Genomic DNA, 15,111 nt, shown 5'->3' on the forward strand with positions numbered 1-15,111 from the left:
GCTTCATGAAACCGGAAGCCAGGAGAGAAAGCTAGCAGATGATGCCGTGTTCGCCATGTGCCCTTCCAGCTGAGAGAGAAGTCCTGACTGTGTTTGCCATGTGCATTCTCAGATGAAAGAGAGACCCTGAAATTCATTGGCCTTCTTGAACCAAAGTATCTTTCCCTGGATACCTTTGATCAGACAATTCTGTAGATTTGCTTTAAGTGGGACATTATCTCAGTCTTAGAACTATAAACTAGCAACTTATTAAATTCCCCTTTTAAAAAGCCATTCTGTTCCTGGTATATTGCATTCCGGCAGCTAGCAAACTAGAACAATATGCTTATCACTATTTATTCTTTTTTATCAGTGGACATTCTACTACACTGGGGGACAAAAGAATGAATTCTATAAGAAACCTTCTTTTAAGGATCTTAAGATCTAAACTAAGAAGGAAAGAGACCATCATTAAGTAGATAAAAGTATGTATATGACTATATAAATATATAAAGATAGATAAATAAATAGCAAGATAGAGAAAGAGTTATTAAAGATGAGCATCCTGGAATTATGTGGGAGTTCAGAGAAGGAGAACTTGTATCTATGTTGAATTAAAGAAAAAATTTTGAAGGAACTTTTATTTTTATTGTATCTTACGGGATTAGTAGGATTTAGACATGTTAAGTCAAGGGTAAGACAACCTGTTTTTCTTTTCTTTATCTTTCTTCATATTCCCTCTGTCTATATATTAAATTATATAAATGAATTTTGTACTAATAAATATAATCAATTATTATTCTCCAGGAGATTCAGTTTAATTGAAATCATCTAGTACATTTTATTTGTTAAGCATGCAGCTAGTCCCAGGAAATACAATAGTGAAATTTTGTGAGAAATTATAATTAAATTTCTATTTGTGAAAATATCAATATCTAGATATTTGCATTCATATCCATATCTATATCTATATATGCAAAACGCCATGGGAGCAGAGATGAACGAGTAATTATGTGTGGGAGAATATGAGATGTAAACATCCAGAAAAGGTATCATTTGGGCTGGGCCTGCTTGAACGACTAAGAGTCAGAAGGGAAGAGGGGAGGACGCCATAGCGAAGGAACAAAGCCAGAGGTGTCCCTGTTCTTGTTAAGTGTGGTAATGATGCTGACAAGAGTCCTGGGTCAGGGAGCAAATAGCTTTATGTGCATATGTAATTCAGCTGTGGACTCTATGCCTAATGGTCTCATTAACATTCACTTTAAATAACAGCAATAGCCACATAATCGGATACTAATTATCAGCATTTTAATTTTGCTTTTAAGTTCAGTGCCCCTGAATTTCACGTTGAGCCACTCCATTTTATGTGTGTGTGTGGTTTTGCTTTTCTTTGTCTTCCATCTTTTCCTCTCTGCATTTACCTTCACTGCCTTCATGCCTAGGGCTTCCCTCTGAGACTGAGATCCTGGGACTCTTCCTAGACCCAAATCACATTTGATAGTCACTAGTTCTTTGTTTGGCATTTGGCACAGGTCTGAAACCATGTGCTGTGCAATCACGGCAGGGAGTAGATTACTGAAAGATAATCAAGGACCTGGCAGGGATAATTGGACAACTTTACATTCTGATTGACAAAAGTTTTCAGTGAGCTTCGTTTTATTAATTCCTTTAATGCTTACTCTCAGAGCATACAGAAATTTTGTGCTGTAGAAAATTAGGAGGTGCTCCAGTCTCCTGAATCTTACTCCCCAAATCTACATATGCCCACATCCTGAAGAGCCTACCTTCTCAGTGTCTCTGTCCTTTATCCCTGCTCCCCATTCCTATACCATGGCCTTTAATCATGCTTGTGCCAGGTTAGTGCAACTAATTATATCTGTATTTATTCTTCATTTCACCAGCACAGAAGGGATTCAGAATGCAAACGTGCACCAGTTGCTTCCTTACTTAAAACTTTTTCAGGATCTTCCTGTGCTTGTGAGATAAGAGACAAATTGCCTAGTAGGACATCTACGGCACTTCCAGTCTTGACTAGTCTATAGTCTCCAGCCTCATGCCTTGCGTCAGCCTAACAAGTGTAGTCTACTTGGGTATGGAATAGGGAGACATTAGCTGACCAAGGCCTTCAGGTTCATGGTGGATCAGGAATCCCTGCTAGGGAGGACTTGCTGCCCGGATACGAGGAGTGTAACTAGTTCATGGGCTCCAGCTGATACCTTCTTCCTGTCCACCTCGCTTTTTGAGATGAGGTTGTGCTTTTCACAGAGTGGCCCCAAGCAACAGCTGGGTAGACTTAGCCACTTCTGCCAAATCCAAGACCCTCTAATAAGGAATCTTTGCTTTGGAGTCCACATTGGGATGCCAGAGATTTTGCCAGGTCTGCATGATAGTCTCAACTCCCCTGCCCAGTCATGCCTCCCTCCTTTCCTTTCACAGGTCTAACTCCCAATAAACTTTTTACACCCTTTGCTCCATTTTCGTGTCTGCCTCTTAGATGAACCAGATGATTCAAGGCTCATGTGTTCTATTAATGTGGAAGTCACAGACAGGCTCAGGGGTCTTCTCCCATCCCTCACTTACCCTCCTCCTTTGTGTGTGTGTGACACAATATTTTGATATCTTTCAATTTCACAGTCTAGGAAAGATGTTAGATCTGATAGAACGGCCTGACAATATCTCGAACATCAAACTGGGAACAAGCTGCTTATCAGGTTGGGGACTCTGTACAAAGGTTGCTTGATGCAAGCTTTTTCTCATTGCCAGGGGCCCGAACCCCTGAGGCATAAATATCCAGTCTTGGGCAGTACAGGCTTCTCTCCTCTTCAACTCCAAGTCGGGAGGGTGAAGCTGCCTCCACCCAACCTGACCCAATCAGTTGGCGTCTCCAGGAGACCGGCCAAGATGGGCTCTCCTTTGGGTCCTTAGTGCAGGGTAAGTAAAAAGCAGTCATTGGCTAAGAGTCTTTGTTGCGTCAGAGCCTGTGTTTCCAGGATGCACCATACAATTCGCTCCACACCTACCCCATCCACATAAGCCGTCCCCTCGACCAAGGATATTTTATCCTCTGTCCTTTGCACAGAATCTCACCTTGCCCCTTCAGGCTTTATTCCAAAATTACCACCAACAGGTATTACCTCTCTACTTAGATGCTTTCTTATCTTTTACTATAATTGTGCATTTACTTATATCACCCTCCAACACTTGGTGTCCTTAATAGCAGTTGCCACACCTTATTTGACCATAACTTCACAGCTGAAATTATTCCTGATATGTTTTTCACTCACTGATTTAATAGATTTTTTTTTTTTTTTTTAAAGGAAAGACAGAGAGAAGGAAGGAAGGATAGAAGGAAGGAAGGAAGGAAGAAAGGGAAACATTTTTAAACATTTTCTTGTTTTATTGTATTTTGTTTCTTTGTTTTTGTTACATGGGCTGGGGCCGGGAATCGAACCGAGGTCCTCCGGCATAGCAGGCAAGCACTTTGCCCGCTGAGCCACCGCGGCCCGCCCAATAGATTTTTAATATGTGTTTATTAAGTGCCAGCCCTGTGCTATCTGCTGGACATAAAGATGTAAATAAGGCAAACACAATTTCTGCCCTTATTCAGTATACACATAAGTGGACAAACTAATTACACAATCGTTTATCTTTACTATTATGGGAAGTGCAAGGAAAGAAATTTAGAGCATTATAAGAATATAAAGAAGGGAAGATCTGACCTTGTCTGGAAGGTGTGGGAAAACTTTTTTGAGGGTTATATAAGCTGAATCCTGAAAGTTGAGTAGGAATTAATTAGCTGAAGTAGGAGGGAATATGGTAAATGTTTATTGAGTGAATAAAATAATGCTGTTAATGTTTATAAAACTATGCACCAGAGACAAATACAGTAATTTTTATTAGCCACATCAAATCTTTCCTTCTTTATTGTGACCAATTACTTCTAATATTTCCTTTCTTCTGGGAAATATCTCCTATGCACATCTTAACTACCATCTCCAGGAAATTATTAAATGTCTAGTCTCTAATCTCAAACTATCATTTGCTGATGGCTTGTGAGCATGTGTGAGCTCAATAAAGCTGTAGGACTAATGTTTCCATGATTTGCTAAATATCATTTATTTTTTAACCTTCTTAATAAACCATTAAAACAAGTATTAAAAAACAGGAATGATTCTTACATAACTGTTGCTCATACGCAGCCAAGAGGATATTTTTACATGTTTTGGCAGTAGAATTTTCAACTGTAATGGCATTTCTACAAAATATATTTTTCTTCTAAACAATTCCTGCAATTGCTAGGTTCATAGATGGGACTTGGTAGCTTCTTGTTTAATCAACATAATTTAACTGCAAAGTATAAAGAAAATAAGCTTGAAAACAGAAGTTTCTGGAAATTTGAGAGTAGAGCTTTTTGACACTAAATAGCTTGTTGGGCTAACATTTTATTTCATCACTTTGTTATTTGGTCCCATACAGACACGATCTATGTCTATTGTTTCCATTTTCAACGCACCCCTTATGCTTCATTAGACTCATGATAGAGAAAAGGCCAGGACAAAATAAAACTTAGATCAATCATCCCCCAATAGGGCAGAGCAGAGAAAATCAATCACTGTCCACTCAAGAGGTTCTTAGCTATTGACTTTAAACTTTCCTGCACCAGAGGTTGCTGTAGTGTTAATTGCACTGAAGTTAATGTTTTGCTTCAGCATCTTCTTTATCTCTCCTTAGAGAATGCATACTACTATATTTCTATTAATTTCTTATGTGAATTGATGAGGTTGGGGATCTTTAACATGAGATTAGAAGCCTGCTAATAATACTATAAAGCACAAGAATAGTTCATATAGAAAGTCCAATTAGTTGACTAAGGAATTGATAGCTTTTGTTTCAGGTCTCATTGAGTACTTATTTTTTGAAAGTTCTTAAGTATTAACTATTAATAATTCTACATAATGGAAAATTGGCCCTGAGCTTTGGGGGTATAGGTTTTTAAAAACATATGAAAGCTATATGATTTGTGTTTGACATATTTTTGAACTTCATTTTTTGTACAGTGACAGTTGTTATGTCTAGTAGTTGATCATTGTCACAAAGTATCCATCATGTTAAGAATTGTACATTATTCCTTACTAGCCACATAGTCACCCCTTGACTATCATGACTTTAGACCTGTTCCTTTTAAGCTTGAAAACTTGATTTTCAAACATGCTCTTTACATACGGCCAAAGACAGTTAGGAAGTCATGAATCTCTTTATATGGTCCTAAAAGGCAACTAACACCCTGCCCTTTTAACTGAAAGCCCACAGGATAGAAATAGTTTAAGTTAGGGTTGATTGTGAGCATATGTGAATCGAGCACATCATACAGAAGAAAATGAAATTATGCAATTAATCAGTTAAATGTTTGGTAAAGTAAAAAGCTAGGTGTGGAATGGCAGGTCAAGTGTTGAGTGAAATGTATTGGTGTGGTCATTTTTGGCAGGTTGAAACATGGAATAGTTATAACGGGGCCACTTCTGCTTTTGACTGACTGCCCCCGTTTAGTCCTATCATGATGAAGACAGAAAAATTTGTGAAGTAAATAATACCGTTCTTCTTGGTCTTATCTTCTCCTTTGAGTAGTTACGTCATTCATCTTTCTTTTATTGGATCTGTCATGTCACTGAGCCTGACACCAAAGTACTCATTAAGTCATATTTATATGGAAAAATCACATAAATAATACCATAATTACTACTAATAAGTTGTTCGCTGTTATTGAATGCTCTCTAAGTGCTTTATATACATGATCTGGTTTATCCCCTGTGACCACCTTGTGAGGCATGTATGTCCTATCATCATACCCATTTAACATATTTAAAAAACACGCTAGGAAAAGTTGGATGAATTTTCCAGGGTCAAGAAACTAGTAAGTGGTGAGGCAGAAATTTTTTTGGTTAAATATAATTATTGTTATTATTATTATTTTTTTGGCTTAACGGGAACTTATTGTCTTATGGTTTCAGAGTCCAGAATTGGCTTGCTTCCTCCCAGGTCATCAGCATCCCTGTGCAGACTTGCCGCCATCCTTGGGCTTCCTTTCCTTCATCCCTGCTATCCCAGCACAGAGCTGGGTCCTCTCCTTTCTCTTCTAGATTTCCACTGTGTTCTGGCTTCTAGTGCTCACTGAGGCTTCCTCTCTCTCTAGACAGGACTTGGAAGTCAAGGTTGTTGTCCTAGAGCTGAATGCCATAGACTTTTGCCGGGAAAAAACAAAAACAAATATACAAACAGTAACAGCCTCAGGTAAAGAAAAAAAAGTGGTTAACTGCCCATCCTCCATTACTAAAAGCTGTTTGCTAGGGAAATTGCCTATATTAAATTCAGAGAAAATGATTTGAACTTACTCCTAAAATGATAACATCTTTTAATTTAAAAATTGTCCTTTTGGCATTAGAAATACAATAAATTTTTTAATGGGAGATTGATTCTTGAGGTGGAATTTTATAGCTCAAATCTTTTTATCCCCAATAGTTTTGATTCCCTGTTTGACTAATAGAATGATTAAATATTATTATTATCTATATATATATATTTTAAAAACCCTCAAATAACCCTACTGGAGGCCATACTGTGCAAGCTTCCAAAAGCCAAATAGGAGCTGTGGTCTCAGATAGTAAACTAGGAAGGAAAAGATCTATAATAAAAGCAAACAATAAAAGAAAATGATAGACCTGTATGTTCAGCATCTCTTGGTAAAAGTCATTATCAGTTATATTTTTAAATTCAAAGCAATGGCTATTTAATTTGACCTGAAATATTTCCATCAAAAATACTTAAACTCATCAAGGTAAAGATAACTGTATAATGTTTTGCTCTTATAATATAGTTTCCTTTGAGAACACAAAAGGCAAAATCATTAATAAAAAGCCTGTACATAGTAAGTAGCTACTGACTACTCTGACATTTTTCTTATTCATAAATCATTTGGAAAACTAAGAAAAAATTATAGATTTTTAAAACCAAAGTAATTACAAATTTTTTTTTCAAATATTACCCAGTCTAGATACTCGTCTGCAGATCACTAAAATAATTCTTGGTCTTAACTCACTCTGAAACTCAGCAGCCACTTGTCTTGTTACAAGCAGCAAGCTTGGGTGCATGGCTGGTTCAGTGGTAGAAAGCTCACCTTCCATGCGGGAGACCTGGGTTCGATTCCCAGACCATGTACCCACCCCCCCAAAAAAAAAATTAAGAACAGCACACTTAAGTAAGGAGAGCTCCTCCAGTCCTTTAGCTTCTCTAGTCCTTTAGCTCTTCCCTGAACTGTTTTTTTTAAATTAATTTTTTAATTTTTTTAAATGCCAAGAAACACCAAACAAATGCAAACATTTGTAACTTTTGATCATTCCACTTTCTCTATATAATCAGTAATTCACAATATCATCACATAGTTGCATATTCATCATCATGATCATTTCTAGGAACTTTTGCATCTATTCAGAAAAAAATAAAAAGAAAACAGAAAAAAATTCATACATACCATACCCCCACCCTTCCCCCTCACTGATCACCAGCATTTCACTCTAAATTCCTGAACTGTTTTTGCCAATAAATATGATAAAATTGCAATTATATTTATTTTTATATTTCTCCGAGAATAGCAATTGAAAGTTAAGAAATGTTATAACGTTTTAAAGTATTTTATCATATGAAAACTATTAATTCAAGAATATTTTAACTTTTTGAAGTAGGTTTTAGTTTAGGCTGCCCTTAGTAGAGTTAGAAACACAATTCATATACACACATGCGAATGAAGAATCAGAATATATTTTAGTATTTCTCCAAACTGATGTGCTAATTGTAATCTTGATTCATGCATTCCTCTGGTCATCCAAAGCTTCCTGAAAGATTTTCTTTTTGTCTGAAATGGAATTTTACTACACTTTTATCTTCCTGACACTAAAGAGTAGATAACTGCTATATATCATAGACATATGATAAATAGTTGTTTAGTGCACCACATTCTGTTACTCGATTAATAAGAAAAACAATTATATTAAAATATAACTAAAAAATATTATAATTAAGAAAATATGTAATCTTAAGTATTTCCTATACTAGGTCACCAGGAAGAATGTATTACTTTGCAGTGCCCAAAATAGCTTCTTTTAGTTTTGCATAAAGAACACATAAGTGATAGGATTTTATAACTTTGGCAATAATCCTAATTGCTTTTTGATTTTTTCACAAACTGTGCTTCTACTTTTAGAAAATTAAAATTGCTCTTACACTGCTTGATGTGCAAATTCTGCTGCAGAGTTTGTTTTCTTTTTACTTTATATTTTATATGTTCCTTTTATAGTACACGAATTTTCTCAAAATCAACTATAATATTTTCATAGTCAAGTAAGCTTGTTCAAAAGTAAGTTTGCTTAATTATAAGCAATAATTAGTATAGTAAAAAATTCCAGCTGTCTGTAATCAAATTGTTTATTGCTGAGAAAATTTTCCGGAATAGAACATAAGTGTAGGTCAAATTGATGAGTTGGAAACCATTTCATAGAGATGTTTTCCCTTTTAAATTAATTTTGATTCATAATTTGCATGAGTTTACTTAAAATATATCTGAATTCATGAATTCAAATTGTAAGCAATTCTTTTATAAATAATACATTTAATTGACTCACAGTTCTGCTTGACTTTTATACCATTCTTAATTTGTTTTCTCTTCCTAGTGATAATCCTAACTCTTGAAATATGAGAAGGTAAAGGAGTTAGACTAGAGAAAGAAATGGTAATTAGAATTTGTACACACCCATTGCTTCTTATAAAATTGAATTTCTAGTCTTATTTCCAAGTCTGATGAAAACTTTTTATTTCCTTACTGGCAGTTTCTTCCTGAAGTTATAAATTCCGCATTCTTTAACTCATTAAATACAGTGACTTTCATGTACAAGAGAATAATTAATTTTATATTTGTGGCTTTTAATCTATTTATATTCCAAATAAAGTCATAATGATAGAAATATAAAGACAATTTTAAAATCGTGCCTTCATCTTCTAAGGACTTGAGTAGGAGTCAAATGTTAAAGCTATTGTACAATCTCTTCACATCTTCCTGGGGTGATAACAGTGGCAATTTAGTCTGTGCCACCAGCATTTCTGAGTTGAAATGAAGGAACATATAAAATGTCCCTCAATATAAATTAATAGGATAGGAAATGTATGTTCAGAAAGTTTAGTGCCTTATCAATTGCTGGTTGTTTGGTTTTCTTTTATTGTTGTTTGTTTTCTTATATAGCAAGAATGGGATTTGTGACTTTAAGAGGTTTTTTCTTGACCTGTAAATCTTTAACATGGTGATAATAGCACCACAGGATTGTTTTTAGGTTGAAACAAGATTTAGTATGTTTGAAACATTTTAGAAGAATGCCTCCACATAGCTCACACTTGACAGCATTTACTTAATATGATGATGATAACAAATGGCTTACAAAAACACAGCAAACTAGAATCAAGAATTAAGACTAACTCCATTAACCTGATTTTACTCTCCAGGGAAATTTTTACCCAGAAAGATAATGCTGTAATAACAGTGCTTGTTTCAGAAACTTCCTGAAAATCCACTTATTTGAATGATAGAGTGCTCACTTGGCTTGCCTTCTTAGGAAATTAGATGATTCAGCTAGGCTGATGTCCTCTTTTCAAATGACTGATGACCCCTTAAGACTCCCTTCAAAACCCTCATCTGTCTTTTGTCTGTTTTCCAGTATCATACCATGAATTTTGGGTTGCAGCTTTGAAAGATCCACCTTAAATCAAACTCCAATTCTTATAAATACCTTCACTTGATTTTGCCTTCCAAGATACTAAAAGGACTCTGTCAAGGCAATGCTTTCTCTTATTGCAGTAACAAGCTCAGCTTGGCTTCTAGCCAAAGGTTATTTTGGTGGAAAGTCAGCAGTCAACAATGGTGATTATGAAAGTGACATTTATACACCTATGTAGTCATTTATTTTCACTAAACATTTACAGAGTTAATAGTTGCATGTTTGCTTTTTTCACAAGATGGGGGGTTGTACATTTTACAGATAAGGAAACATTTTTAGTGAAGTTAAGTTAATGTCATGCAAATTAGTAGCTGATGTGGCTAGAATAACCACTTTTTTGATTCTGTCTAGTTGCTATAACTACAATGTTTTTTATATTATAAGTGCCCTCTTGTCATGGATTATTTCCTATAGTTCTCATCTCTTCTTAACATAATTTTAAAGAAGGAATTATTTTTTATAACTGAAGACCACATAGAGTCACATTATTCTTAGCAACATGATTTGAACTAAGCGATTGTTTGAACTTATCCTCTATTTCAAAGCCACAATAGTCACAAATATAAATTTAATTCATATTCTTTATTCCTACAACATACAGACATTTCAAAATTTGGCAAAGAAAAAGGTCATGGGGAGCTCCGACGGTAGCACTCAAAGCTTCACGGATTTGTCTTCATGAAATTTTCCCTTTATTACAATACTTGTAAAAATATTTTTTTACAGGAATTGTAACTTTTTGTCATGTACTTGAAATAAACTTAGCTTTTATAAGTTTATCTTTTTTACTGAGAAAGGCCACTTGCTTATTTTTTAAAAGACTTATAAAGAACTCTGTACATATGAATTTAAGAGGCTGAACAGAACTTGTGGATTCATTATTCAGAAATGAATGAAGATGCAAAGTTTGCTATATATCTACTTTTGTTATTACCTCAATTACCAACTATTTACTGACTTTCTAGAAAAGGCCATGCCACGTTTTATGTCACATGGTTTCTGTCACATAATATCAAATGCATTTTGCAGGTGCTGATCTTTTTTAATAATTTGGCTCCATTCTCAACCTCTTCCCTCATTCTCACCATGATTAATTCACTGGCATATGTAATTCTCACAATCTTGTTCAATAAGCAACTAAATTTTAAAAGCTATAAACCACTCCATAGCAACTCTTACAGGAAAATATTTAGTGATATTAATGTTATTTTACAGTAATGGCCAAATTTATTCTGTTCATGAGAGAATAAATTATTCACACCATAAGAGCTTTAAATACTCTCCTGTAGACATTATAGAGGAAGAGAACTCAGTGATCTGAGTAGAAAATTGCAGATTTTGATGAAAAGAGAGCAGAAACAATGGCCTCCAAATAGAACTGCAAAACTGAGCAATAATATCTCGGCTATGATAATCAAAGAAGGCATGAGAAATCCACTCACACCTTGAGCAAGTTCTTAATCAAAGCTAATCATTTTAATAAAAGCCCTAGAGCATCTATCAGTCCATCTTGATATCTCAACTTAGACCAGTGCTTGGAAAGTAAGAATCATATGGCTCATGCGGGAAGTGCTTCAGATTGAACCTGAAGTGAGACTAACCCTCCAGCTCAACCACCTCCACCAGAGCTCAGGTTCAAGCTTATTATAAATCCCTGAATAAGGCAGAATTGAAATCAGGAGCTAGAACCTGTGAATACCGTATATATAAAAAGGTAACTTATATGTTCTTATTACAGAAAGTTTACAGATTTAAATCAAATTTTGATTTTACCATAGTCTTGTCTATATATTTATCCATCCAAAATAACAAATAAAGCCAGAACTGAGTGTTTACTTGATACTTTATTAATGTTGATTAGAGCCAAGGTTTCAATTTCCAAAGTAAGATGAACCAAGGGAAAAGAAGCCTCACAAGATTCTGTGATGAAGAGCCTTTGTTCTGCCTGGGCATAATAATGTAACTCTCAGGTAGAAATCTGTCTGTCTGAAATAGTTTGATAACTAGTACTAAATGATCTCATCACTAGCACTTTCATATTCCAAGCTGTAGGACATTTGGAGTATGAAGTAAAATTCATTATTTTATCCTCTGCATAAACTTGTCAAATTCTAAAGATTCATAACAAACTCACATCATATTCATGAACAAACACACGCCAACTCAGTGTATGGTTTATATCAGTCTTCCCTCATTTCTTTTCTTCAACATAGTGTTTTCTGGATCATATTATACCAATATGACCATTTACTTATTGTAAATTCTCTGTTTTCCAGAAATACCACACACTACAAAGATGGGCAGATAACTTTGACTGTCAAGGCTGTGTGTTATAAACTTTCCACAGACACAGAGTCTGACATATTTGGAAAACAAATGCTAACCTTCTGACTTTTTGGACTAAAGTCGATAATTAGATGGGTAATTTTGCTTGCAGTCAGGATTTATTATCAGTATAACTTGCATATGGCTGACATTATAAAATCAAAAAGAGAAGAGAAAATAACAACAGCGAAAAATCTGTTACCTTTTTCCCAAATGATATCAATTAATTAGGAGGCTAAAATAGCTACAGAAATGTGTATAACTAATATCATACATATCCTGGTGTCTTGTTTTCCTCACTTGTAAAGGGGACATTGTGTTATGATTAAGGTATGCAGGGTTCCTTTGGCTTCTCTGTACTGATTTCTATGAGATTCTCTATTTCAATATGTACCAAGCATAAATTCCTGTAATATAAAAATAAAGAAAGGCATAGAAAAAAATCATGGACAGTGGATTCCTAAAGGAAAACACTGGCAAAACAGAACAGAGAAATAGACACTTCTGCAATAATAGTTGGAGACTTCAATACACCACTCTCATTAACAAGTAGACCATCTAGACAGAATATCAATAAGGAAATGGAGAATTTGATTAATATGGCAAATGAACCAGACCTTACAGACATACACAGAACAAGGTTTCCAAAGACAGCAGGATATTTTTTCTTCTTAAGGGCACATGGATCATCCTCTACAAATGTGTTAATGAATTATTAACACATTCCAACAAAGTAAAGCCCAGGACCAGATGGCTTCACTGGGGAATTCTCTCAAACATTCTAAGAAGAATTAATACCAATTTTGCTCAAACCCTTCCATCAGGCCAACATTACCCTGATATCAAAGCAGATAAAGATACTACAAGAAAAGAAAAATTGCAGATCAATTTCCCTTATGAATATAGATGCAAAACTAGTCAAAAAACTACTTGCAAATTTGGATTCAACAGCACACTAAAAGAGTTAAACACCATGATTGAGTTTTATCCAGACTTGCAAGGGTGATACGACATTAGAAAATCAAGTAATTTAATATGCCATACAAACAAAACGAAGGGAAAAACACATACACATGATCATCACAATTCATGTAGAAGGGGCATTTGACAAAATCCAACACCCTTTCTTGATAAAAGCACTTAGAAAACCAGGAATAGAAGGAAACATTCTCAACATGATAAAGGGCATATATGAAAAACACACAGCTAATATACTTAATGATGAAAGACTGAAAGCTTTCCCTGTAAGACCTAGAACAAGAAAAGGATGCCCACTGTCACTATTGTCATTCAACCTTTACTGGAATGTCTAGCCATAGCATTTAGGCAAAAGAAAGAAATAAAAGGTATCCAAATTCGAAAGGAAGCAGCAAAATTTTCCTAATTGCAGATACTGTAATCCTATATACAGAAAATCTTGAAAAATCCACAACAAACCTTCTAGAGCTAATAAATGAATTCAGCAACTTGTCAGGGTACAAGATCATCATAGCAAAATTAGTAATGTTTTGAAACACTAGTAATTAACAATCTGAAAAAGATAATCAGGAAAAAATTCAATCTACAAAAAAAAATCAATCTACAATGGCAATGAATCAAAAAAAAAAAATCTAGAAATAAATCTAACCAAGGATGCAAAGTACCTGTACACAGAAAACTATAAAATACTGCTCAAAGAATTCAATGAAAACCTAAATAAGTGGAAGGACATTCTATTTTCATGGTTTGGTATAACAAATATCATTAAGATGTCAACTCTACCCAAAGCATTTTACAGATTCAAGACAATCCCAATAAAAATTCCAACAACTTTCTTTGCAGAAGAAATGGAAAAATCTAACTATCACATTGATATGGGAGGATACGATGACCCAAATACCTACGGCCATTTTGAAAATGAAGAATGAAGTGGGAGACCATATAGTTTCCGATCTTAAAACTTACTGCAAAGCAGCAATAATGTAAACATCATGATACTGGCACAAGTGGAGACATATAGACTAATGGAATTGAAATGAGAGTTCAGAAATCAATCCTTACACTTATGAAAAGGGGGAAAGGGACACCAAATTGGAAAAGAATTTAACGAATGGGAAAATTGGATATCCATAATCTAAAGAATGAAGGTAGGCTCTTACTCCACACCATATAAAAAAATCACCACAAAATGGATCAAAGATCTAAACAGAAGAACAAGAACTATAAAAAATCCTACAATTCTATGTAGGTAAACAACTTAGGGCCTTCTGTTAGGCAAGTTTTCTTAGACTTTACACCCAGGCAGAAACAAAAGATGAAAGAAAGAAATAGACAAATGCAAACTCATCAAAGTTAAAAACTTTTCTGTTATCAAAGGAATTCATCACGAAAGTAAACCAACAACCTCCATAATGGGAGAAACTATTTGGAAATGATATATCAATAAGGTTTTAATATCCATAATATAAAAGAAAGTCATTAAAAAAAATGATTCAACTCAACAATGAAAAGACCACCCAGTTTAAAAAAATGGGAAAAAGACTTGAATGGAGGTTTTGCCAAAGATATACAAGTGGGCAGAAGGCATTTGAAAAGACGAGTAACATCATTAATCATGAGAGAAAAGTAATAAAAATAATGAGACATCATTTCACACCAACCACAATGACTGCCATTAAAAAAAAAAAAGTAGAAAATTACAAGTGATAGTATGTGGAGATATAAGAATACTCATTCATTGCTTGTGGGAATATAAAATGGGGCAGCCACTGTAGAAGGCAATTTGGCAGTTCCTCAGAAAGTTAAATTCTGAATTACCCATATGACCTGGCAATCCTACTTCCAGGTATATACTTAGATGTTTTCACACGGATGTTCATGGTGGCATAATTAATTCAAAATTGCCAAAAGATGGAAGCAAGCCAAATGCCCATCAACTGAAGAATGGATAAATAAATTGTGGTATATATATACAATAAAATATTATTAAAAATAATGAAGACCTTATACATGT

General features: G+C 34.7%; 1 long non-coding RNA gene across 1 annotated transcript in view; it reads left to right on the top strand.

Moving 5' to 3' along the window:
* Positions 1-2,995: 2,995 nt before the first annotated feature.
* Positions 2,996-15,111, top strand: part of LOC143654795 (uncharacterized) — a 57,246-nt gene continuing 45,130 nt past the window's right edge. Inside the window, exon 1 of the long non-coding RNA XR_013161962.1 lies at positions 2,996-3,106. This is a non-coding gene — a long non-coding RNA (uncharacterized LOC143654795). The remainder of the gene's footprint in view (positions 3,107-15,111) is intronic.

Source organism: Tamandua tetradactyla, chromosome 14, assembly GCF_023851605.1.
Source record: "Tamandua tetradactyla isolate mTamTet1 chromosome 14, mTamTet1.pri, whole genome shotgun sequence".
Lineage (NCBI taxonomy): Eukaryota > Metazoa > Chordata > Mammalia > Pilosa > Myrmecophagidae > Tamandua > Tamandua tetradactyla.